The sequence below is a fragment of the Ambystoma mexicanum genome, chromosome 7q, assembly GCF_040938575.1.
Source record: "Ambystoma mexicanum isolate Mex_15411 chromosome 7q, UKY_AmexF1_1, whole genome shotgun sequence".
NCBI lineage: Eukaryota > Metazoa > Chordata > Amphibia > Caudata > Ambystomatidae > Ambystoma > Ambystoma mexicanum.
In genome coordinates this window covers 1,133,223,731-1,133,250,956 of record NC_090941.1, presented here as the reverse complement: position 1 = coordinate 1,133,250,956, position 27,226 = coordinate 1,133,223,731, and positions in this window count along the sequence as shown.

Here is a 27,226-nt window from a genome sequence, read left to right as displayed (position 1 = left end):
AAACCTCGCCACACCAGGCAAGGGCCACCCGAGACCTAGAGTAGAGATGCCCCCAATAATAAGAACATAGCCACTGTGCAGGCCTTCAAGACCACTCTGAATACACCTCGCCACTCCAGGCAAGGGCCACCTGAGACCTAGAGTAGAGATGCCCCCAATAATAAGAACATAGCCACTGTGCAGGCCTTCAAGACCACTCTGAATACACCTCGCCACTCCAGGCAAGGGCCACCTGAGACCTAGAGTAGAGATGCCCCCAATAATAAAAACATAGCCACTGTGCAGGCCTTCAAGACCACTCTGAATACACCTCACCACTCCAGGCAAGGGCCACCCGAGACCTAGAGTAGAGATGCCCCCAATAATAACATAGCCACTATGCAGGCCTTCAAGACCACTCTGAATACACCTCGCCACTCCAGGCAAGGGCCACCCGAGACCTAGAGTAGAGATGCCCCCAATAATAAGAACATAGCCACTGTGCAGGCCTTCAAGACCAATCTGAATACACCTCGCAACTCCAGGCAAGGGCCACCCGAGACCTAGAGTGGAGATGCCCCCAATAATAAGAACATAGCCACTGTGCAGGCCTGAAAGACCGCTCTGAATACACCTCACCACTCCAGGCACAGGGCACCTGAGACCTAGAGTAGAGATGCCCCCAATAATAAGAGCATAGCCACTGTGCAGGCCTGAAAGACCGCTCTGAATACACCTCACCACTCGAGGCAAGAGCCACCTGAGACCTAGAGTAGAGATGCCCCCAATAATAAGAACATAGCCACTGTGCAGGCCTTCAAGACCACTCTGAATACAAGTCACCACTCCAGGCAAGAGTCACCTGAGACCTAGAGTAGAGATTCCCCCAATAATAAGAACATAGCCACTGTGCAGGCCTTCAAGACCACTCTGAACACACCTCACCAATCCAGGCAAGGGCCACCTGAGACCTAGAGTAGAGATTCCCCCAATAATAAGAACATAGCCACTGTGCAGGCCTTCAAGACCACTCTGAATACACCTCACCACTCCAGGCAAGGGCCACCTGAGACCTAGAGTAGAGATTCCCCCAATAATAAGAACATAGCCACTGTGCAGGCCTTCAAGACCACTCTGAATACACCTCACCACTCCAGGCAAGGGCCACCTGAGACCTAGAGTAGAGATTCCCCCCAATAATAAGAAAATAGCCACTGTCCAGGCCTTCAAGACTGCTCTGAATACACCTCGCCACTCCAGGCAAGGGCCACCCGAGACCTAGAGTAGAGATGCCCCCAATAATAAGAACATAGCCACTGTGCAGGCCTTCAAGACCACTCTCAATACACCTCACCACTCCAGGCAAGGGCCACCTGAGACCTAGAGTAGAGATTCCCCCCAATAATAAGAACATAGCCACTGTGCAGGCCTTCAAGACCGCTCTGAATACACCTCACCACTCGAGGCAAGAGCCACCTGAGACCTAGAGTAGAGATGCCCCCAATAATAACATAGCCACTATGCAGGCCTTCAAGACCACTCTGAATACACCCCGCCACTCCAGGCAAGGGCCACCCGAGACCTAGAGTAGAGATGCCCCCAATAATAAGAACATAGCCACTGTGCAGGCCTTCAAGACCACTCTGAATACACCTCACCACTCCAGGCAAGGGCCACCCGAGACCTAGAGTGGAGATGCCCCCAATAATAAGAACATAGCCACTGTGCAGGCCTGAAACACCGCTCTGAATACACCTCACCACTCCAGGCACAGGGCACCTGAGACCTAGAGTAGAGATGCCCCCAATAATAAGAGCATAGCCACTGTGCAGGCCTTCAAGACCGCTCTGAATACACCTCACCAATCCAGGCAAGGGCCACCTGAGACCTAGAGTAGAGATTCCCCCCAATAATAAGAACATAGCCACTGTGCAGGCCTTCAAGACCACTCTCAATACACCTCACCACTCCAGGCAAGGGCCACCTGAGACCTAGAGTAGAGATTCCCCCCAATAATAAGAACATAGCCACTGTGCAGGCCTTCAAGACCGCTCTGAATACACCTCACCACTCGAGGCAAGAGCCACCTGAGACCTAGAGTAGAGATGCCCCCAATAATAAGAACATAGCCACTGTGCAGGCCTTCAAGACCACTCGGAATACACCTCACCACTCCAGGCAAGGGCCACCTGAGACCTAGAGTAGAGATTCCCCCCAATAATAAGAACATAGCCACTGTGCAGGCCTTCAAGACCGCTCTGAATACACCTCACCACTCCAGGCAAGGGCCACCTGAGACCTAAAGTACAGATGCCCCCAATAATAAGAACATAGCCACTGTGCAGGCCTTCAAGACAGCTCTGAATACACCTCACCACTCCAGGCAAGAGCCACCTGAGACCTAGAGTAGAGATACTGCCCAATAATAAGAACATAGCCACTGTGCAGGCCTTCAAGACCGCTCTGAATACACCTCACCACTCCAGGCAAGGGCCACCTGAGACCTAGAGTAGAGATTCCCCCCAATAATAAGAACATAGCCACTGTGCAGGCCTTCAAGACCGCTCTGAATACACCTCACCACTCCAGGCAAGGGCCACCTGAGACCTAAAGTACAGATGCCCCCAATAATAAGAACATAGCCACTGTGCAGGCCTTCAAGACAGCTCTGAATACATCTCACCACTCCAGGCAAGGGCCACCTGAGACCTAGAGTAAAGATGCCCCCAATAATAAGGACATAGCCACTGTGCAGGCCTTCAAGACCACTCTGAATACACCGTGCTACTCCAGGCAAGGGCCACCTGAGACCTAGAGTAGAGATGCCCCCCAATAATAAGAACATAGCCACTGTGCAGGGCTTCTAGACCACTCTGAATACACCTCACCACTCCAGGCAAGGGCCACCCGAGACCTAGAGTAGAGATGCCCCCAATAATAAGAACATAGCCACTGTGCAGGCCTTCAAGACCACTCTGAATACACCTCACCACTCCAAGCAAGGGCCACCTGAGACCTAGAGTAGAGATTCCCCAATAATAAGAACATAGCCACTGTGCAGGCCTTCAAGACCGCTCTGAATACACCTCGCCACTCCAGGCAAGGGCCACCCGAGACCTAGAGTAGAGATGCCCCCAATAATAAGAACATAGCCACTGTGCAGGCCTTCAAGACCACTCTGAATACACCTCGCCACTCCAGGCAAGGGCCACCTGAGACCTAGAGTAGAGATGCCCCCAATAATAAGAACATAGCCACTGTGCAGACCTTCAAGACTGCTCTGAATACACCTCGCCACTCCAGGCAAGGGCCACCTGAGACCTAGAGTAGAGATGCCCCCAATAATAAGAACATAGCCACTGTGCAGGCCGTCAAGACAGCTCTGAATACACCTCGCCACTCCAGGCAAGGGCCACCGAGACCTAGAGTAGAGATTCCCCCAATAATAAGAACATAGCCACTGTGCAGGCCTTCAAGACCACTCTGAATACACCTCGCCACTCCAGGCAAGGGCCACCTGAGACCTAGAGTAGAGATGCCCCCAATAATAAGAACATAGCCACTGTGCAGGCCTTCAAGACCACTCTGAATAAACCTCACCACTCCAGGCAAGGGCCATCCGAGACCTAGAGTAGATTAGAGATGCCCCCAATAATAACATAGCCACTGTGCAGGCCTTCAAGACCGCTCTGAATACACCTCGCCACTCCAGGCAAGGGCCACCCGAGACCTAGAGTAGAGATGCCCCCAATAATAAGAACATAGCCACTCTGCAGGCCTTCAACACCACTCTGAATACACCTTGCCACTATAGGCAAGGGACACCTGAGACCTAGAGTAGAGATGCCCCCAATAATAAGAACATAGCCACTATGCAGGCCTTCAAGACCACTCTGAATACACCTCGCCACTCCAGGCAAGGGCCACCTGAGACCTAGAGTAGAGATGCCCCCAAATAATAAGTACATAGCCACTGTGCAGGCCTTCAAGACCACTCTGAATACACCTCACCACTCCAGGCAAGGGCCACCTGAGACCTAGTGTAGAGATGCCCCCAGTAATAAGAACATAGCCACTGTGCAGGCCTTCAAGACCACTCTGAATACACCTCACCACTCCAGGCAAGGGCCACCTGAGACCTAGAGTAGAGATTCCCCCCTATAATAAGAACATAGCCACTGTGCAGGCCTTCAAGACCGCTCTGAATACACCTCGCCACTCCAGGCAAGGGCCACCCGAGATCTAGAGTAGAGATGCCCCCAATAATAAGGACATAGCCACTGTGCAGGCCTGAAAGACCGCTCTGAATACACCTCACCACTCCAGGCACAGGGCACCCGAGACCTAGAGTAGAGATGCCCCCAATAATAAGAGCATAGCCACTCTGCAGGCCTGAAAGACCGCTCTGAATACACCTCACCACTCGAGGCAAGAGCCACCTGAGACCTAGAGTAGAGATGCCCCCAATAATAAGAACATAGCCACTGTGCAGGCCTTCAAGACCACTCGGAATACACCTCACCACTCCAGGCAAGGGCCACCTGAGACCTAGAGTAGAGATACTGTCCAATAAAAAGAACATAGCCACGGTCCAGGCCTTCAAGACCACTCTGAATACACCTCGCCACTCCAGGCAAGGGCCACCCGAGACCTAGAGTAGAGATGCCCCCAATAATAAGAACATAGCCAATGTGCAGGCCTTCAAGAAAACTCTGAATACACCTCATCACTCCAGGCAAGGGCCACCAGAGACCTAGAGTAGAGATGCCCCCAATAATAAGAACATAGCCACTGTGCAGGCCTTCAAGACCGCTCTGAATACACCTCACCACTCCAGGCAAGGGCCACCCGAGACCTAGAGTAGAGATGCCCCCAATAATAAGAACATAGCCACTGTGCAGGCCTTCAAGACCACTCTGAATACACCTCGCCACTCCAGGCAAGGGCCACCCGAGACCTAGAGTAGAGATGCCTCCAATAATAAGAACATAGCCACTGTGCAAGCCTTCAAGACCACTCTGAATACACCTCACCACTCCAGGCAAGGGCCACCCGAGACCTAGAGTAGAGATGCCCCCAATAATAAGAACATAGCCACTGTGCAGGCCTTCAAGACCGCTCTGAATACACCTCACCACTCCAGGCAAGGGCCCCCGAGACCTAGAGTAGAGATGCCCCCAATAATAAGAACATAGCCACTGTGCAAGCCTTCAAGACCACTCTGAATACACCTCACCACTCCAGGCAAGGGCCACCCGAGACCTAGAGTAGAGATGCCCCCAATAATAACATAGCCACTGTGCAGGCCTTCAAGACCGCTCTGAATACACCTTGCCACTCCAGGCAAGGGCCACCTGAGACCTAGAGTAGAGATGCCCCCAATAATAAGAACATAGCCACTGTGCAGGCCTTCAAGACCGCTCTGAATACACCTCGCCACTCCAGGCAAGGGCCACCCGAGACCTAGAGTAGAGATGCCCCCAATAATAAGAACATAGCCACTCTGCAGGCCTTCAACACCACTCTGACTACACCTTGCCACTATAGGCAAGGGACACCTGAGACCTAGAGTAGAGATGCCCCCAATAATAAGAACATAGCCACTGTGCAGGCCTTCAAGACCACTCTGAATACACCTCACCACTCCAGGCAAGGGCCACCTGAGACCTAGAGTAGAGATTCCCCCCTATAATAAGAACATAGCCACTGTGCAGGCCTTCAAGACCGCTCTGAATACACCTCGCCACTCCAGGCAAGGGCCACCCGAGATCTAGAGTAGAGATGCCCCCAATAATAAGGACATAGCCACTGTGCAGGCCTGAAAGACCGCTCTGAATACACCTCACCACTCCAGGCACAGGGCACCAGAGACCTAGAGTAGAGATGCCCCCAATAATAAGAGCATAGCCACTCTGCAGGCCTGAAAGACCGCTCTGAATACACCTCACCACGCGAGGCAAGAGCCACCTGAGACCTAGAGTAGAGATGCCCCCAATAATAAGAACATAGCCACTGTGCAGGCCTTCAAGACCACTCGGAATACACCTCACCACTCCAGGCAAGGGCCACCTGAGACCTAGAGTAGAGATACTGCCCAATAAAAAGAACATAGCCACGGTCCAGGCCTTCAAGACCACTCTGAATACACCTCGCCACTCCAGGCAAGGGCCACCTGAGACCTAGAGTAGAGATTCCTCCAATAATAAGAACATAGCCACTGTGCAGGCCTTCAAGACCGCTCTGAATACACCTCGCCACTCCAGGCAAGGGCCACCCGAGACCTAGAGTAGAGATGCCCCCAATAATAAGAACATAGCCAATGTGCAGGCCTTCAAGAAAACTCTGAATACACCTCATCACTCCAGGCAAGGGCCACCGGAGACCTAGAGTAGAGATGCCCCCAATAATAAGAACATAGCCACTGTGCAGGCCTTCAAGACAGCTCTGAATACACCTCACCACTCCAGGCAAGGGCCACCCGAGACCTAGAGTAGAGATGCCCCCAATAATAAGAACATAGCCACTGTGCAGGCCTTCAAGACCACTCTGAATACACCTCGCCACTCCAGGCAAGGGCCACCCGAGACCTAGAGTAGAGATGCCTCCAATAATAAGAACATAGCCACTGTGCAAGCCTTCAAGACCACTCTGAATACACCTCACCACTCCAGGCAAGGGCCACCCGAGACCTAGAGTAGAGATGCCCCCAATAATAAGAACATAGCCACTGTGCAGGCCTTCAAGACCGCTCTGAATACACCTCACCACTCCAGGCAAGGGCCACCCGAGACCTAGAGTAGAGATGCCCCCAATAATAAGAACATAGCCACTGTGCAGGCCTTCAAGACCGCTCTGAATACACCTCACCACTCCAGGCAAGGGCCCCCGAGACCTAGACTAGAGATGCCCCCAATAATAAGAACATAGCCACTGTGCAAGCCTTCAAGACCACTCTGAATACACCTCACCACTCCAGGCAAGGGCCACCCGAGACCTAGAGTAGAGATGCCCCCAATAATAACATAGCCACTGTGCAGGCCTTCAAGACCGCTCTGAATACACCTTGCCACTCCAGGCAAGGGCCACCTGAGACCTAGAGTAGAGATGCCCCCAATAATAAGAACATAGCCACTGTGCAGGCCTTCAAGACCGCTCTGAATACACCTCGCCACTCCAGGCAAGGGCCACCCGAGACCTAGAGTAGAGATGCCCCCAATAATAAGAACATAGCCACTCTGCAGGCCTTCAACACCACTCTGACTACACCTTGCCACTATAGGCAAGGGACACCTGAGACCTAGAGTAGAGATGCCCCCAATAATAAGAACATAGCCACTATGCAGGCCTTCAAGACCACTCTGAATACACCTCGCCACTCCAGGCAAGGGCCACCTGAGACCTAGAGTAGAGATGCCCCCAAATAATAAGTACATAGCCACTGTGCAGGCCTTCAAGACCACTCTGAATACACCTCACCACTCCAGGCAAGGGCCACCTGAGACCTAGTGTAGAGATGCCCCCAGTAATAAGAACATAGCCACTGTGCAGGCCTTCAAGACCACTCTGAATACACCTCACCACTCCAGGCAAGGGCCACCTGAGACCTAGAGTAGAGATTCCCCCCTATAATAAGAACATAGCCACTGTGCAGGCCTTCAAGACCGCTCTGAATACACCTCGCCACTCCAGGCAAGGGCCACCCGAGATCTAGAGTAGAGATGCCCCCAATAATAAGGACATAGCCACTGTGCAGGCCTGAAAGACCGCTCTGAATACACCTCACCACTCCAGGCACAGGGCACCCGAGACCTAGAGTAGAGATGCCCCCAATAATAAGAGCATAGCCACTCTGCAGGCCTGAAAGACCGCTCTGAATACACCTCACCACTCGAGGCAAGAGCCACCTGAGACCTAGAGTAGAGATGCCCCCAATAATAAGAACATAGCCACTGTGCAGGCCTTCAAGACCACTCGGAATACACCTCACCACTCCAGGCAAGGGCCACCTGAGACCTAGAGTAGAGATACTGCCCAATAAAAAGAACATAGCCACGGTCCAGGCCTTCAAGACCACTCTGAATACACCTCGCCACTCCAGGCAAGGGCCACCTGAGACCTAGAGTAGAGATTCCCCCCAATAATAAGAACATAGCCACTGTGCAGGCCTTCAAGACCGCTCTGAATACACCTCGCCACTCCAGGCAAGGGCCACCCGAGACCTAGAGTAGAGATGCCCCCAATAATAAGAACATAGCCAATGTGCAGGCCTTCAAAAAAACTCTGAATACACCTCATCACTCCAGGCAAGGGCCACCGGAGACCTAGAGTAGAGATGCCCCCAATAATAAGAACATAGCCACTGTGCAGGCCTTCAAGACCGCTCTGAATACACCTCACCACTCCAGGCAAGGGCCACCCGAGACCTAGAGTAGAGATGCCCCCAATAATAAGAACATAGCCACTGTGCAGGCCGTCAAGACAGCTCTGAATACACCTCGCCACTCCAGGCAAGGGCCACCGAGACCTAGAGTAGAGATTCCCCCAATAATAAGAACATAGCCACTGTGCAGGCCTTCAAGACCACTCTGAATACACCTCGCCACTCCAGGCAAGGGCCACCTGAGACCTAGAGTAGAGATGCCCCCAATAATAAGAACATAGCCACTGTGCAGGCCTTCAAGACCACTCTGAATAAACCTCACCACTCCAGGCAAGGGCCATCCGAGACCTAGAGTAGAGTAGAGATGCCCCCAATAATAACATAGCCACTGTGCAGGCCTTCAAGACCGCTCTGAATACACCTCGCCACTCCAGGCAAGGGCCACCCGAGACCTAGAGTAGAGATGCCCCCAATAATAAGAACATAGCCACTCTGCAGGCCTTCAACACCACTCTGAATACACCTTGCCACTATAGGCAAGGGACACCTGAGACCTAGAGTAGAGATGCCCCCAATAATAAGAACATAGCCACTATGCAGGCCTTCAAGACCACTCTGAATACACCTCACCACTCCAGGCAAGGGCCACCTGAGACCTAGTGTAGAGATGCCCTCAGTAATAAGAACATAGCCACTGTGCAGGCCTTCAAGACCACTCTGAATACACCTCACCACTCCAGGCAAGGGCCACCTGAGACCTAGAGTAGAGATTCCCCCCTATAATAAGAACATAGCCACTGTGCAGGCCTTCAAGACCGCTCTGAATACACCTCGCCACTCCAGGCAAGGGCCACCCGAGATCTAGAGTAGAGATGCCCCCAATAATAAGGACATAGCCACTGTGCAGGCCTGAAAGACCGCTCTGAATACACCTCACCACTCCAGGCACAGGGCACCCGAGACCTAGAGTAGAGATGCCCCCAATAATAATAGCATAGCCACTCTGCAGGCCTGAAAGACCGCTCTGAATACACCTCACCACTCGAGGCAAGAGCCACCTGAGACCTAGAGTAGAGATGCCCCCAATAATAAGAACATAGCCACTGTGCAGGCCTTCAAGACCACTCGGAATACACCTCACCACTCCAGGCAAGGGCCACCTGAGACCTAGAGTAGAGATACTGCCCAATAAAAAGAACATAGCCACGGTCCAGGCCTTCAAGACCACTCTGAATACACCTCGCCACTCCAGGCAAGGGCCACCTGAGACCTAGAGTAGAGATTCCCCCCAATAATAAGAACATAGCCACTGTGCAGGCCTTCAAGACCGCTCTGAATACACCTCGCCACTCCAGGCAAGGGCCACCCGAGACCTAGAGTAGAGATGCCCCCAATAATAAGAACATAGCCAATGTGCAGGCCTTCAAGAAAACTCTGAATACACCTCATCACTCCAGGCAAGGGCCACCGGAGACCTAGAGTAGAGATGCCCCCAATAATAAGAACATAGCCACTGTGCAGGCCTTCAAGACCGCTCTGAATACACCTCACCACTCCAGGCAAGGGCCACCCGAGACCTAGAGTAGAGATGCCCCCAATAATAAGAACATAGCCACTGTGCAGGCCTTCAAGACCACTCTGAATACACCTCGCCACTCCAGGCAAGGGCCACCCGAGACCTAGAGTAGAGATGCCTCCAATAATAAGAACATAGCCACTGTGCAAGCCTTCAAGACCACTCTGAATACACCTCACCACTCCAGGCAAGGGCCACCCGAGACCTAGAGTAGAGATGCCCCCAATAATAAGAACATAGCCACTGTGCAGGCCTTCAAGACCGCTCTGAATACACCTCACCACTCCAGGCAAGGGCCCCCGAGACCTAGAGTAGAGATGCCCCCAATAATAAGAACATAGCCACTGTGCAAGCCTTCAAGACCACTCTGAATACACCTCACCACTCCAGGCAAGGGCCACCCGAGACCTAGAGTAGAGATGCCCCCAATAATAACATAGCCACTGTGCAGGCCTTCAAGACCGCTCTGAATACACCTTGCCACTCCAGGCAAAGGCCACCTGAGACCTAGAGTAGAGATGCCCCCAATAATAAGAACATAGCCACTGTGCAGGCCTTCAAGACCGCTCTGAATACACCTCGCCACTCCAGGCAAGGGCCACCCGAGACCTAGAGTAGAGATGCCCCCAATAATAAGAACATAGCCACTGTGCAGGCCTTCAAGACCACTCTGAATACACCTCGCCACTCCAGGCAAGGGCCACCCGAGACCTAGAGTGGAGATGCCCCCAATAATAAGAACATAGCCACTGTGCAGGCCTGAAAGACCGCTCTGAATACACCTCACCACTCCAGGCACAGGGTACCTGAGACCTAGAGTAGAGATGCCCCCAATAATAAGAGCATAGCCAATGTGCAGGCCTGAAAGACCGCTCTGAATACACCTCACCACTCGAGGCAAGAGCCACCTGAGACCTAGAGTAGAGATGCCCCCAATAATAAGAACATAGCCACGGTCCAGGCCTTCAAGACCACTCTGAACACACCTCACCAATCCAGGCAAGGGCCACCTGAGACCTAGAGTAGAGATTCCCCCCAATAATAAGAACATAGCCACTGTGCAGGCCTTCAAGACCACTCTGAATACACCTCACCACTCCAGGCAAGGGCCACCTGAGACCTAGAGTAGAGATTCCCCCCAATAATAAGAACATAGCCACTGTGCAGGCCTTCAAGACCGCTTTGAATACACCTCACCACTCCAGGCAAGGGCCACCTGAGACCTAGAGTAGAGATGCCTCCCAATAATAAGAACATATCCACTGTGCAGGCCTTAAAGACCGCTCTGAATACACCTCGCCACTCCAGGCAAGGGCCACCTGAGACCTAGAGTACAGCTGCCCCCAATAATAAGAACATAGCCACTGTGCAGGCCTTCAAGACAGCTCTGAATACATCTCACCACTCCAGGCAAGGGCCACCTGAGACCTAGAGTAGAGATGCCCCCAATAATAAGAACATAGCCACTGTGCAGGCCTTCAAGACCACTCTGAATACACCTCGCCACTCCAGGCAAGGGCCACCTGAGACCTAGAGTAGAGATGCCCCCTAATAATAAGAACATAGCCACTGTGCAGGGCTTCTAGACCACTTTGAATACACCTCATCACTCCAGGCAAGGTCCACCCGAGACCTAGAGTAGGGATGCCCCCAATAATAAGAACATAGCCACTGTGCAGGGCTTCTAGACCACTTTGAATACACCTCATCACTCCAGGCAAGGGCCACCCGAGACCTACAGTAGAGATGCCCCCAATAATAAGAACAAACCACTGTGCAGGCCTTCAAGACCACTCTGAATACACCTCGCCACTCCAGGTAGGGTCACCTGAGACCTAGAGTAGAGATGCCCCCAATAATAAGAACATAGCCACTGTGCAGGCCTTCAAGACCGCTCTGAATACACCTCGCCACTCCAGGCAAGGGCCACCCGAGACCTAGAGTAGAGATGCCCCCAATAATAAGAACATAGCCACTGTGCAGGCCTTCAAGACCGCTCTGAATACACCTCGCCACTCCAGGCAAGGGCCACCTGAGACCTAGAGTAGAGATGCCCCCAATAAGAACATAGCCACTGTTCAGGCCTTCAAGACCGCTCTGAATACACCTCACCACTCCAGGCAAGGGCCACCCGAGACCTAGAGTAGAGATGCCCCCAATAATAACATAGCCACTGTGCAGGCCTTCAAGACCGCTCTGAATAAACCTCGCCACACCAGGCAAGGGCCACCCGAGACCTAGAGTAGAGATGCCCCCAATAATAAGAACATAGCCACTGTGCAGGCCTTCAAGACCACTCTGAATACACCTCGCCACTCCAGGCAAGGGCCACCTGAGACCTAGAGTAGAGATGCCCCCAATAATAAGAACATAGCCACTGTGCAGGCCTTCAAGACCACTCTGAATACACCTCGCCACTCCAGGCAAGGGCCACCTGAGACCTAGAGTAGAGATGCCCCCAATAATAAAAACATAGCCACTGTGCAGGCCTTCAAGACCACTCTGAATACACCTCACCACTCCAGGCAAGGGCCACCCGAGACCTAGAGTAGAGATGCCCCCAATAATAACATAGCCACTATGCAGGCCTTCAAGACCACTCTGAATACACCTCGCCACTCCAGGCAAGGGCCACCCGAGACCTAGAGTAGAGATGCCCCCAATAATAAGAACATAGCCACTGTGCAGGCCTTCAAGACCAATCTGAATACACCTCGCAACTCCAGGCAAGGGCCACCCGAGACCTAGAGTGGAGATGCCCCCAATAATAAGAACATAGCCACTGTGCAGGCCTGAAAGACCGCTCTGAATACACCTCACCACTCCAGGCACAGGGCACCTGAGACCTAGAGTAGAGATGCCCCCAATAATAAGAGCATAGCCACTGTGCAGGCCTGAAAGACCGCTCTGAATACACCTCACCACTCGAGGCAAGAGCCACCTGAGACCTAGAGTAGAGATGCCCCCAATAATAAGAACATAGCCACTGTGCAGGCCTTCAAGACCACTCTGAATACAAGTCACCACTCCAGGCAAGAGTCACCTGAGACCTAGAGTAGAGATTCCCCCAATAATAAGAACATAGCCACTGTGCAGGCCTTCAAGACCACTCTGAACACACCTCACCAATCCAGGCAAGGGCCACCTGAGACCTAGAGTAGAGATTCCCCCAATAATAAGAACATAGCCACTGTGCAGGCCTTCAAGACCACTCTGAATACACCTTACCACTCCAGGCAAGGGCCACCTGAGACCTAGAGTAGAGATTCCCCCCAATAATAAGAACATAGCCACTGTGCAGGCCTTCAAGACCGCTCTGAATACACCTCACCACTCCAGGCAAGGGCCACCTGAGACCTAGAGTAGAGATTCCCCCCAATAATAAGAACATAGCCACGGTCCAGGCCTTCAAGACCACTCTGAACACACCTCACCAATCCAGGCAAGGGCCACCTGAGACCTAGAGTAGAGATTCCCCCAATAATAAGAACATAGCCACTGTGCAGGCCTTCAAGACCACTCTGAATACACCTCACCACTCCAGGCAAGGGCCACCTGAGACCTAGAGTAGATATTCCCCCCAATAATAAGAACATAGCCACTGTGCAGGCCTTCAAGACCGCTCTGAATACACCTCACCACTCCAGGCAAGGGCCACCTGAGACCTAGAGTACAGATGCCCCCAATAAGAAGAACATAGCCACTGTGCAGGCCTTCAAGACAGCTCTGAATACATCTCACCACTCCAGGCAAGGGCCACCTGAGACCTAGAGTAGAGATGCCCCCAATAATAAGAACATAGCCACTGTGCAGGCCTTCAAGACCACTCTGAATACACCTCGCCACTCCAGGCAAGGGCCACCTGAGACCTAGAGTAGAGATGCCCCCCAATAATAAGAACATAGCCACTGTGCAGGGCTTCTAGACCACTTTGAATACACCTCATCACTCCAGGCAAGGGCCACCCGAGACCTAGAGTAGAGATGCCCCCAATAATAAGAACATAGCCACTGTGCAGGGCTTCTAGACCACTTTGAATACACCTCATCACTCCAGGCAAGGGCCACCCGAGACCTACAGTAGAGATGCCCCCAATAATAAGAACAAACCACTGTGCAGGCCTTCAAGACCACTCTGAATACACCTCACCACTCCAGGCAAGGGCCACCTGAGACCTAGAGTAGAGATTCCCCCAATAATAAGAAAATAGCCACTGTCCAGGCCTTCAAGACTGCTCTGAATACACCTCGCCACTCCAGGCAAGGGCCACCCGAGACCTAGAGTAGAGATGCCCCCAATAATAAGAACATAGCCACTGTGCAGGCCTTCAAGACCACTCTGAATACACCTCACCACTCCAGGCAAGGGCCACCCGAGACCTAGAGTAGAGATTCCCCCCAATAATAAGAACATAGCCACTGTGCAGGCCTTCAAGACCACTCTCAATACACCTCACCACTCCAGGCAAGGGCCACCTGAGACCTAGAGTAGAGATTCCCCCCAATAATAAGAACATAGCCACTGTGCAGGCCTTCAAGACCGCTCTGAATACACCTCACCACTCGAGGCAAGAGCCACCTGAGACCTAGAGTAGAGATGCCCCCAATAATAACATAGCCACTATGCAGGCCTTCAAGACCACTCTGAATACACCCCGCCACTCCAGGCAAGGGCCACCCGAGACCTAGAGTAGAGATGCCCCCAATAATAAGAACATAGCCACTGTGCAGGCCTTCAAGACCACTCTGAATACACCTCACCACTCCAGGCAAGGGCCACCCGAGACCTAGAGTGGAGATGCCCCCAATAATAAGAACATAGCCACTGTGAAGGCCTGAAACACCGCTCTGAATACACCTCACCACTCGAGGCACAGGGCACCTGAGACCTAGAGTAGAGATGCCCCCAATAATAAGAGCATAGCCACTGTGCAGGCCTTCAAGACCGCTCTGAATACAACTCACCAATCCAGGCAAGGGCCACCTGAGACCTAGAGTAGAGATTCCCCCCAATAATAAGAACATAGCCACTGTGCAGGCCTTCAAGACCACTCTCAATACACCTCACCACTCCAGGCAAGGGCCACCTGAGACCTAGAGTAGAGATTCCCCCCAATAATAAGAACATAGCCACTGTGCAGGCCTTCAAGACCGCTCTGAATACACCTCACCACTCGAGGCAAGAGCCACCTGAGACCTAGAGTAGAGATGCCCCCAATAATAAGAACATAGCCACTGTGCAGGCCTTCAAGACCACTCGGAATACACCTCACCACTCCAGGCAAGGGCCACCTGAGACCTAGAGTAGAGATTCCCCCCAATAATAAGAACATAGCCACTGTGCAGGCCTTCAAGACCGCTCTGAATACACCTCACCACTCCAGGCAAGGGCCACCTGAGACCTAAAGTACAGATGCCCCCAATAATAAGAACATAGCCACTGTGCAGGCCTTCAAGACAGCTCTGAATACACCTCACCACTCCAGGCAAGAGCCACCTGAGACCTAGAGTAGAGATACTGCCCAATAATAAGAACATAGCCACTGTGCAGGCCTTCAAGACCGCTCTGAATACACCTCACCACTCCAGGCAAGGGCCACCTGAGACCTAGAGTAGAGATTCCCCCCAATAATAAGAACATAGCCACTGTGCAGGCCTTCAAGACCGCTCTGAATACACCTCACCACTCCAGGCAAGGGCCACCTGAGACCTAAAGTACAGATGCCCCCAATAATAAGAACATAGCCACTGTGCAGGCCTTCAAGACAGCTCTGAATACATCTCACCACTCCAGGCAAGGGCCACCTGAGACCTAGAGTAAAGATGCCCCCAATAATAAGGACATAGCCACTGTGCAGGCCTTCAAGACCACTCTGAATACACCGTGCTACTCCAGGCAAGGGCCACCTGAGACCTAGAGTAGAGATGCCCCCCAATAATAAGAACATAGCCACTGTGCAGGGCTTCTAGACCACTCTGAATACACCTCACCACTCCAGGCAAGGGCCACCCGAGACCTAGAGTAGAGATGCCCCCAATAATAAGAACATAGCCACTGTGCAGGCCTTCAAGACCACTCTGAATACACCTCACCACTCCAAGCAAGGGCCACCTGAGACCTAGAGTAGAGATTCCCCCAATAATAAGAACATAGCCACTGTGCAGGCCTTCAAGACCGCTCTGAATACACCTCGCCACTCCAGGCAAGGGCCACCCGAGACCTAGAGTAGAGATGCCCCCAATAATAAGAACATAGCCACTGTGCAGGCCTTCAAGACCACTCTGAATACACCTCGCCACTCCAGGCAAGGGCCACCTGAGACCTAGAGTAGAGATGCCCCCAATAATAAGAACATAGCCACTGTGCAGACCTTCAAGACTGCTCTGAATACACCTCGCCACTCCAGGCAAGGGCCACCTGAGACCTAGAGTAGAGATGCCCCCAATAATAAGAACATAGCCACTGTGCAGGCCGTCAAGACAGCTCTGAATACACCTCGCCACTCCAGGCAAGGGCCACCGAGACCTAGAGTAGAGATTCCCCCAATAATAAGAACATAGCCACTGTGCAGGCCTTCAAGACCACTCTGAATACACCTCGCCACTCCAGGCAAGGGCCACCTGAGACCTAGAGTAGAGATGCCCCCAATAATAAGAACATAGCCACTGTGCAGGCCTTCAAGACCACTCTGAATAAACCTCACCACTCCAGGCAAGGGCCATCCGAGACCTAGAGTAGATTAGAGATGCCCCCAATAATAACATAGCCACTGTGCAGGCCTTCAAGACCGCTCTGAATACACCTCGCCACTCCAGGCAAGGGCCACCCGAGACCTAGAGTAGAGATGCCCCCAATAATAAGAACATAGCCACTCTGCAGGCCTTCAACACCACTCTGAATACACCTTGCCACTATAGGCAAGGGACACCTGAGACCTAGAGTAGAGATGCCCCCAATAATAAGAACATAGCCACTATGCAGGCCTTCAAGACCACTCTGAATACACCTCGCCACTCCAGGCAAGGGCCACCTGAGACCTAGAGTAGAGATGCCCCCAAATAATAAGTACATAGCCACTGTGCAGGCCTTCAAGACCACTCTGAATACACCTCACCACTCCAGGCAAGGGCCACCTGAGACCTAGTGTAGAGATGCCCCCAGTAATAAGAACATAGCCACTGTGCAGGCCTTCAAGACCACTCTGAATACACCTCACCACTCCAGGCAAGGGCCACCTGAGACCTAGAGTAGAGATTCCCCCCTATAATAAGAACATAGCCACTGTGCAGGCCTTCAAGACCGCTCTGAATACACCTCGCCACTCCAGGCAAGGGCCACCCGAGATCTAGAGTAGAGATGCCCCCAATAATAAGGACATAGCCACTGTGCAGGCCTGAAAGACCGCTCTGAATACACCTCACCACTCCAGGCACAGGGCACCCGAGACCTAGAGTAGAGATGCCCCCAATAATAAGAGCATAGCCACTCTGCAGGCCTGAAAGACCGCTCTGAATACACCTCACCACTCGAGGCAAGAGCCACCTGAGACCTAGAGTAGAGATGCCCCCAATAATAAGAACATAGCCACTGTGCAGGCCTTCAAGACCACTCGGAATACACCTCACCACTCCAGGCAAGGGCCACCTGAGACCTAGAGTAGAGATACTGTCCAATAAAAAGAACATAGCCACGGTCCAGGCCTTCAAGACCACTCTGAATACACCTCGCCACTCCAGGCAAGGGCCACCTGAGACCTAGAGTAGAGATTCCCCCCAATAATAAGAACATAGCCACTGTGCAGGCCTTCAAGACCGCTCTGAATACACCTCGCCACTCCAGGCAAGGGCCACCCGAGACCTAGAGTAGAGATGCCCCCAATAATAAGAACATAGCCAATGTGCAGGCCTTCAAGAAAACTCTGAATACACCTCATCACTCCAGGCAAGGGCCACCAGAGACCTAGAGTAGAGATGCCCCCAATAATAAGAACATAGCCACTGTGCAGGCCTTCAAGACCGCTCTGAATACACCTCACCACTCCAGGCAAGGGCCACCCGAGACCTAGAGTAGAGATGCCCCCAATAATAAGAACATAGCCACTGTGCAGGCCTTCAAGACCACTCTGAATACACCTCGCCACTCCAGGCAAGGGCCACCCGAGACCTAGAGTAGAGATGCCTCCAATAATAAGAACATAGCCACTGTGCAAGCCTTCAAGACCACTCTGAATACACCTCACCACTCCAGGCAAGGGCCACCCGAGACCTAGAGTAGAGATGCCCCCAATAATAAGAACATAGCCACTGTGCAGGCCTTCAAGACCGCTCTGAATACACCTCACCACTCCAGGCAAGGGCCCCCGAGACCTAGAGTAGAGATGCCCCCAATAATAAGAACATAGCCACTGTGCAAGCCTTCAAGACCACTCTGAATACACCTCACCACTCCAGGCAAGGGCCACCCGAGACCTAGAGTAGAGATGCCCCCAATAATAACATAGCCACTGTGCAGGCCTTCAAGACCGCTCTGAATACACCTTGCCACTCCAGGCAAGGGCCACCTGAGACCTAGAGTAGAGATGCCCCCAATAATAAGAACATAGCCACTGTGCAGGCCTTCAAGACCGCTCTGAATACACCTCGCCACTCCAGGCAAGGGCCACCCGAGACCTAGAGTAGAGATGCCCCCAATAATAAGAACATAGCCACTCTGCAGGCCTTCAACACCACTCTGACTACACCTTACCACTATAGGCAAGGGACACCTGAGACCTAGAGTAGAGATGCCCCCAATAATAAGAACATAGCCACTGTGCAGGCCTTCAAGACCACTCTGAATACACCTCACCACTCCAGGCAAGGGCCACCTGAGACCTAGAGTAGAGATTCCCCCCTATAATAAGAACATAGCCACTGTGCAGGCCTTCAAGACCGCTCTGAATACACCTCGCCACTCCAGGCAAGGGCCACCCGAGATCTAGAGTAGAGATGCCCCCAATAATAAGGACATAGCCACTGTGCAGGCCTGAAAGACCGCTCTGAATACACCTCACCACTCCAGGCACAGGGCACCCGAGACCTAGAGTAGAGATGCCCCCAATAATAAGAGCATAGCCACTCTGCAGGCCTGAAAGACCGCTCTGAATACACCTCACCACTCGAGGCAAGAGCCACCTGAGACCTAGAGTAGAGATGCCCCCAATAATAAGAACATAGCCACTGTGCAGGCCTTCAAGACCACTCGGAATACACCTCACCACTCCAGGCAAGGGCCACCTGAGACCTAGAGTAGAGATACTGCCCAATAAAAAGAACATAGCCACGGTCCAGGCCTTCAAGACCACTCTGAATACACCTCGCCACTCCAGGCAAGGGCCACCTGAGACCTAGAGTAGAGATTCCTCCAATAATAAGAACATAGCCACTGTGCAGGCCTTCAAGACCGCTCTGAATACACCTCGCCACTCCAGGCAAGGGCCACCCGAGACCTAGAGTAGAGATGCCCCCAATAATAAGAACATAGCCAATGTGCAGGCCTTCAAGAAAACTCTGAATACACCTCATCACTCCAGGCAAGGGCCACCGGAGACCTAGAGTAGAGATGCCCCCAATAATAAGAACATAGCCACTGTGCAGGCCTTCAAGACCGCTCTGAATACACCTCACCACTCCAGGCAAGGGCCACCCGAGACCTAGAGTAGAGATGCCCCCAATAATAAGAACATAGCCACTGTGCAGGCCTTCAAGACCACTCTGAATACACCTCGCCACTCCAGGCAAGGGCCACCCGAGACCTAGAGTAGAGATGCCTCCAATAATAAGAACATAGCCACTGTGCAAGCCTTCAAGACCACTCTGAATACACCTCACCACTCCAGGCAAGGGCCACCCGAGACCTAGAGTAGAGATGCCCCCAATAATAAGAACATAGCCACTGTGCAGGCCTTCAAGACCGCTCTGAATACACCTCACCACTCCAGGCAAGGGCCACCCGAGACCTAGAGTAGAGATGCCCCCAATAATAAGAACATAGCCACTGTGCAGGCCTTCAAGACCGCTCTGAATACACCTCACCACTCCAGGCAAGGGCCCCCGAGACCTAGAGTAGAGATGCCCCCAATAATAAGAACATAGCCACTGTGCAAGCCTTCAAGACCACTCTGAATACACCTCACCACTCCAGGCAAGGGCCACCCGAGACCTAGAGTAGAGATGCCCCCAATAATAACATAGCCACTGTGCAAGCCTTCAAGACCACTCTGAATACACCTCACCACTCCAGGCAAGGGCCACCCGAGACCTAGAGTAGAGATGCCCCCAATAATAAGAACATAGCCACTGTGCAAGCCTTCAAGACCACTCTGAATACACCTCACCACTCCAGGCAAGGGCCACCTGAGACCTAGAGTAGAGATGCCCCCAATAATAAGAACATAGCCACTGTGCAGGCCTTCAAGACCGCTCTGAATACACCTCGCCACTCCAGGCAAGGGCCACCCGAGACCTAGAGTAGAGATGCCCCCAATAATAAGAACATAGCCACTCTGCAGGCCTTCAACACCACTCTGACTACACCTTGCCACTATAGGCAAGGGACACCTGAGACCTAGAGTAGAGATGCCCCCAATAATAAGAACATAGCCACTATGCAGGCCTTCAAGACCACTCTGAATACACCTCGCCACTCCAGGCAAGGGCCACCTGAGACCTAGAGTAGAGATGCCCCCAAATAATAAGTACATAGCCACTGTGCAGGCCTTCAAGACCACTCTGAATACACCTCACCACTCCAGGCAAGGGCCACCTGAGACCTAGTGTAGAGATGCCCCCAGTAATAAGAACATAGCCACTGTGCAGGCCTTCAAGACCACTCTGAATACACCTCACCACTCCAGGCAAGGGCCACCTGAGACCTAGAGTAGAGATTCCCCCCTATAATAAGAACATAGCCACTGTGCAGGCCTTCAAGACCGCTCTGAATACACCTCGCCACTCCAGGCAAGGGCCACCCGAGATCTAGAGTAGAGATGCCCCCAATAATAAGGACATAGCCACTGTGCAGGCCTGAAAGACCGCTCTGAATACACCTCACCACTCCAGGCACAGGGCACCCGAGACCTAGAGTAGAGATGCCCCCAATAATAAGAGCATAGCCACTCTGCAGGCCTGAAAGACCGCTCTGAATACACCTCACCACTCGAGGCAAGAGCCACCTGAGACCTAGAGTAGAGATGCCCCCAATAATAAGAACATAGCCACTGTGCAGGCCTTCAAGACCACTCGGAATACACCTCACCACTCCAGGCAAGGGCCACCTGAGACCTAGAGTAGAGATACTGCCCAATAAAAAGAACATAGCCACGGTCCAGGCCTTCAAGACCACTCTGAATACACCTCGCCACTCCAGGCAAGGGCCACCTGAGACCTAGAGTAGAGATTCCCTCCAATAATAAGAACATAGCCACTGTGCAGGCCTTCAAGACCGCTCTGAATACACCTCGCCACTCCAGGCAAGGGCCACCCGAGACCTAGAGTAGAGATGCCCCCAATAATAAGAACATAGCCAATGTGCAGGCCTTCAAAAAAACTCTGAATACACCTCATCACTCCAGGCAAGGGCCACCGGAGACCTAGAGTAGAGATGCCCCCAATAATAAGAACATAGCAACTGTGCAGGCCTTCAAGACCGCTCTGAATACACCTCACCACTCCAGGCAAGGGCCACCCGAGACCTAGAGTAGAGATGCCCCCAATAATAAGAACATAGCCACTGTGCAGGCCGTCAAGACAGCTCTGAATACACCTCGCCACTCCAGGCAAGGGCCACCGAGACCTAGAGTAGAGATTCCCCCAATAATAAGAACATAGCCACTGTGCAGGCCTTCAAGACCACTCTGAATACACCTCGCCACTCCAGGCAAGGGCCACCTGAGACCTAGAGTAGAGATGCCCCCAATAATAAGAACATAGCCACTGTGCAGGCCTTCAAGACCACTCTGAATAAACCTCACCACTCCAGGCAAGGGCCATCCGAGACCTAGAGTAGAGTAGAGATACCCCCAATAATAACATAGCCACTGTGCAGGCCTTCAAGACCGCTCTGAATACACCTCGCCACTCCAGGCAAGGGCCACCCGAGACCTAGAGTAGAGATGCCCCCAATAATAAGAACATAGCCACTCTGCAGGCCTTCAACACCACTCTGAATACACCTTGCCACTATAGGCAAGGGACACCTGAGACCTAGAGTAGAGATGCCCCCAATAATAAGAACATAGCCACTATGCAGGCCTTCAAGACCACTCTGAATACACCTCGCCACTCCAGGCAAGGGCCACCTGAGACCTAGAGTAGAGATGCCCCCAAATAATAAGTACATAGCCACTGTGCAGGCCTTCAAGACCACTCTGAATACACCTCACCACTCCAGGCAAGGGCCACCTGAGACCTAGTGTAGAGATGCCCCCAGTAATAAGAACATAGCCACTGTGCAGGCCTTCAAGACCACTCTGAATACACCTCACCACTCCAGGCAAGGGCCACCTGAGACCTAGAGTAGAGATTCCCCCCTATAATAAGAACATAGCCACTGTGCAGGCCTTCAAGACCGCTCTGAATACACCTCGCCACTCCAGGCAAGGGCCACCCGAGATCTAGAGTAGAGATGCCCCCAATAATAAGGACATAGCCACTGTGAAGGCCTGAAAGACCGCTCTGAATACACCTCACCACTCCAGGCACAGGGCACCCGAGACCTAGAGTAGAGATGCCCCCAATAATAAGAGCATAGCCACTCTGCAGGCCTGAAAGACCGCTCTGAATACACCTCACCACTCGAGGCAAGAGCCACCTGAGACCTAGAGTAGAGATGCCCCCAATAATAAGAACATAGCCACTGTGCAGGCCTTCAAGACCACTCGGAATACACCTCACCACTCCAGGCAAGGGCCACCTGAGACCTAGAGTAGAGATACTGCCCAATAAAAAGAACATAGCCACGGTCCAGGCCTTCAAGACCACTCTGAATACACCTCGCCACTCCAGGTAAGGGCCACCTGAGACCTAGAGTAGAGATTCCCCCCAATAATAAGAACATAGCCACTGTGCAGGCCTTCAAGACCGCTCTGAATACACCTCGCCACTCCAGGCAAGGGCCACCCGAGACCTAGAGTAGAGATGCCCCCAATAATAAGAACATAGCCAATGTGCAGGCCTTCAAGAAAACTCTGAATACACCTCATCACTCCAGGCAAGGGCCACCGGAGACCTAGAGTAGAGATGCCCCCAATAATAAGAACATAGCCACTGTGCAGGCCTTCAAGACCGCTCTGAATACACCTCACCACTCCAGGCAAGGGCCACCCGAGACCTAGAGTAGAGATGCCCCCAATAATAAGAACATAGCCACTGTGCAGGCCTTCAAGACCACTCTGAATACACCTCGCCACTCCAGGCAAGGGCCACCCGAGACCTAGAGTAGAGATGCCTCCAATAATAAGAACATAGCCACTGTGCAAGCCTTCAAGACCACTCTGAATACACCTCACCACTCCAGGCAAGGGCCACCCGAGACCTAGAGTAGAGATGCCCCCAATAATAAGAACATAGCCACTGTGCAGGCCTTCAAGACCGCTCTGAATACACCTCACCACTCCAGGCAGGGGCCCCCGAGACCTAGAGTAGAGATGCCCCCAATAATAAGAACATAGCCACTGTGCAAGCCTTCAAGACCACTCTGAATACACCTCACCACTCCAGGCAAGGGCCACCCGAGACCTAGAGTAGAGATGCCCCCAATAATAACATAGCCACTGTGCAGGCCTTCAAGACCGCTCTGAATAAACCTTGCCACTCCAGGCAAAGGCCACCTGAGACCTAGAGTAGAGATGCCCCCAATAATAAGAACATAGCCACTGTGCAGGCCTTCAAGACCGCTCTGAATACACCTCGCCACTCCAGGCAAGGGCCACCCGAGACCTAGAGTAGAGATGCCCCCAATAATAAGAACATAGCCACTCTGCAGGCCTTCAACACCACTCTGACTACACCTTGCCACTATAGGCAAGGGACACCTGAGACCTAGAGTAGAGATGCCCCCAATAATAAGAACATAGCCAATGTGCAGGCCTTCAAGACCACTCTGAATACACCTCACCACTCCAGGCAAGGGCCACCTGAGACCTAGAGTAGAGATTCCCCCCTATAATAAGAACATAGCCACTGTGCAGGCCTTCAAGACCGCTCTGAATACCCCTCGCCACTCCAGGCAAGGGCCACCCAAGATCTAGAGTAGAGATGCCCCCAATAATAAGGACATAGCCACTGTGCAGGCCTGAAAGACCGCTCTGAATACACCTCACCACTCCAGGCACAGGGCACCCGAGACCTAGAGTAGAGATGCCCCCAATAATAAGAGCATAGCCACTCTGCAGGCCTGAAAGACCGCTCTGAATACACCTCACCACTCGAGGCAAGAGCCACCTGAGACCTAGAGTAGAGATGCCCCCAATAATAAGAACATAGCCACTGTGCAGGCCTTCAAGACCACTCGGAATACACCTCACCACTCCAGGCAAGGGCCACCTGAGACCTAGAGTAGAGATACTGCCCAATAAAAAGAACATAGCCACTGTGCAGGCCTTCAAGACCACTCTGAATACACCTCGCCACTCCAGGCAAGGGCCACCCGAGACCTAGAGTAGAGATGCCTCCAATAATAAGAACATAGCCACTGTGCAAGCCTTCAAGACCACTCTGAATACACCTCACCACTCCAGGCAAGGGCCACCCGAGACCTAGAGTAGAGATGCCCCCAATAATAAGAACATAGCCACTGTGCAGGCCTTCAAGACCGCTCTGAATACACCTCACCACTCCAGGCAAGGGCCCCCGAGACCTAGAGTAGAGATGCCCCCAATAATAAGAACATAGCCACTGTGCAAGCCTTCAAGACCACTCTGAATACACCTCACCACTCCAGGCAAGGGCCACCCGAGACCTAGAGTAGAGATGCCCCCAATAATAACATAGCCACTGTGCAGGCCTTCAAGACCGCTCTGAATACACCTTGCCACTCCAGGCAAGGGCCACCTGAGATCTAGAGTAGAGATGCCCCCAATAATAAGAACATAGCCACTGTGCAGGCCTTCAAGACCGCTCTGAATACACCTCGCCACTCCAGGCAAGGGCCACCCGAGACCTAGAGTAGAGATGCCCCCAATAATAAGAACATAGCCACTCTGCAGGCCTTCAACACCACTCTGACTACACCTTGCCACTATAGGCAAGGGACACCTGAGACCTAGAGTAGAGATGCCCCCAATAATAAGAACATAGCCACTATGCAGGCCTTCAAGACCACTCTGAATACACCTCGCCACTCCAGGCAAGGGCCACCTGAGACCTAGAGTAGAGATGCCCCCAAATAATAAGTACATAGCCACTGTGCAGGCCTTCAAGACCACTCTGAATACACCTCACCACTCCAGGCAAGGGCCACCTGAGACCTAGTGTAGAGATGCCCCCAGTAATAAGAACATAGCCACTGTGCAGGCCTTCAAGACCACTCTGAATACACCTCACCACTCCAGGCAAGGGCCACCTGAGACCTAGAGTAGAGATTCCCCCCTATAATAAGAACATAGCCACTGTGCAGGCCTTCAAGACCGCTCTGAATACACCTCGCCACTCCAGGCAAGGGCCATCCGAGATCTAGAGTAGAGATGCCCCCAATAATAAGGACATAGCCACTCTGCAGGCCTGAAAGACCGCTCTGAATACACCTCACCACTCCAGGCACAGGGCACCCGAGACCTAGAGTAGAGATGCCCCCAATAATAAGAGCATAGCCACTCTGCAGGCCTGAAAGACCGCTCTGAATACACCTCACCACTCGAGGCAAGAGCCACCTGAGACCTAGAGTAGAGATGCCCCCAATAATAAGAACATAGCCACTGTGCAGGCCTTCAAGACCACTCGGAATACACCTCACCACTCCAGGCAAGGGCCACCTGAGACCTAGAGTAGAGATACTGCCCAATAAAAAGAACATAGCCACGGTCTAGGCCTTCAAGACCACTCTGAATACACCTCGCCACTCCAGGCAAGGGCCACCTGAGACCTAGAGTAGAGATTCCCCCCAATAATAAGAACATAGCCACTGTGCAGGCCTTCAAGACCGCTCTGAATACACCTCGCCACTCCAGGCAAGGGCCACCCGAGACCTAGAGTAGAGATGCCCCCAATAATAAGAACATAGCCAATGTGCAGGCCTTCAAGAAAACTCTGAATACACCTCATCACTCCAGGCAAGGGCCACCGGAGACCTAGAGTAGAGATGCCCCCAATAATAAGAACATAGCCACTGTGCAGGCCTTCAAGACCGCTCTGAATACACCTCACCACTCCAGGCAAGGGCCACCCGAGACCTAGAGTAGAGATGCCCCCAATAATAAGAACATAGCCACTGTGCAGGCCTTCAAGACCACTCTGAATACACCTCGCCACTCCAGGCAAGGGCCACCCGAGACCTAGAGTAGAGATGCCTCCAATAATAAGAACATAGCCACTGTGCAGGCCTTCAAGACCACTCTGAATACACCTCACCACTCCAGGCAAGGGCCACCCGAGACCTAGAGTAGAGATGCCCCCAATAATAATTACATAGAACTGTGCAGGCCTTCAAGACTGTTCTGAATACACCTCGCCACTCCAGGCAAGGGCCACCTGAGACCTAGAGTAGAGATGCCCCCAATAATAAGAACATAGCCACTCTGCAGGCCTTCAAGACAGCTCTGAATACACCTCACCACTCCAGGCAAGGGCCACCTGAGACCTAGAGTATAGATGCCCCCAATAATAAGGACATAGCCACTGTGCAGGCCTTCAAGACCACTCTGAATACACCTCACCACTCCAGGCAAGGGCCACCCGAGACCTAGAGTAGAGATGCCCCCAATAATAAGAACATAGCCACTGTGCAGGCCTTCAAGACCACTCTGAATACACCTCACCACTCCAAGCAAGGGCCACCTGAGACCTAGAGTAGAGATTCCCCCAATAATAAGAACATAGCCACTGTGCAGGCCTTCAAGACCGCTCTGAATACACCTCGCCACTCCAGGCAAGGGCCACCCGAGACCTAGAGTAGAGATGCCCCCAATAATAAGAACATAGCCACTGTGCAGGCCTTCAAGACCACTCTGAATACACCTCGCCACTCCAGGCAAGGGCCACCTGAGACCTAGAGTAGAGATGCCCCCAATAATAAGAACATAGCCACTGTGCAGACCT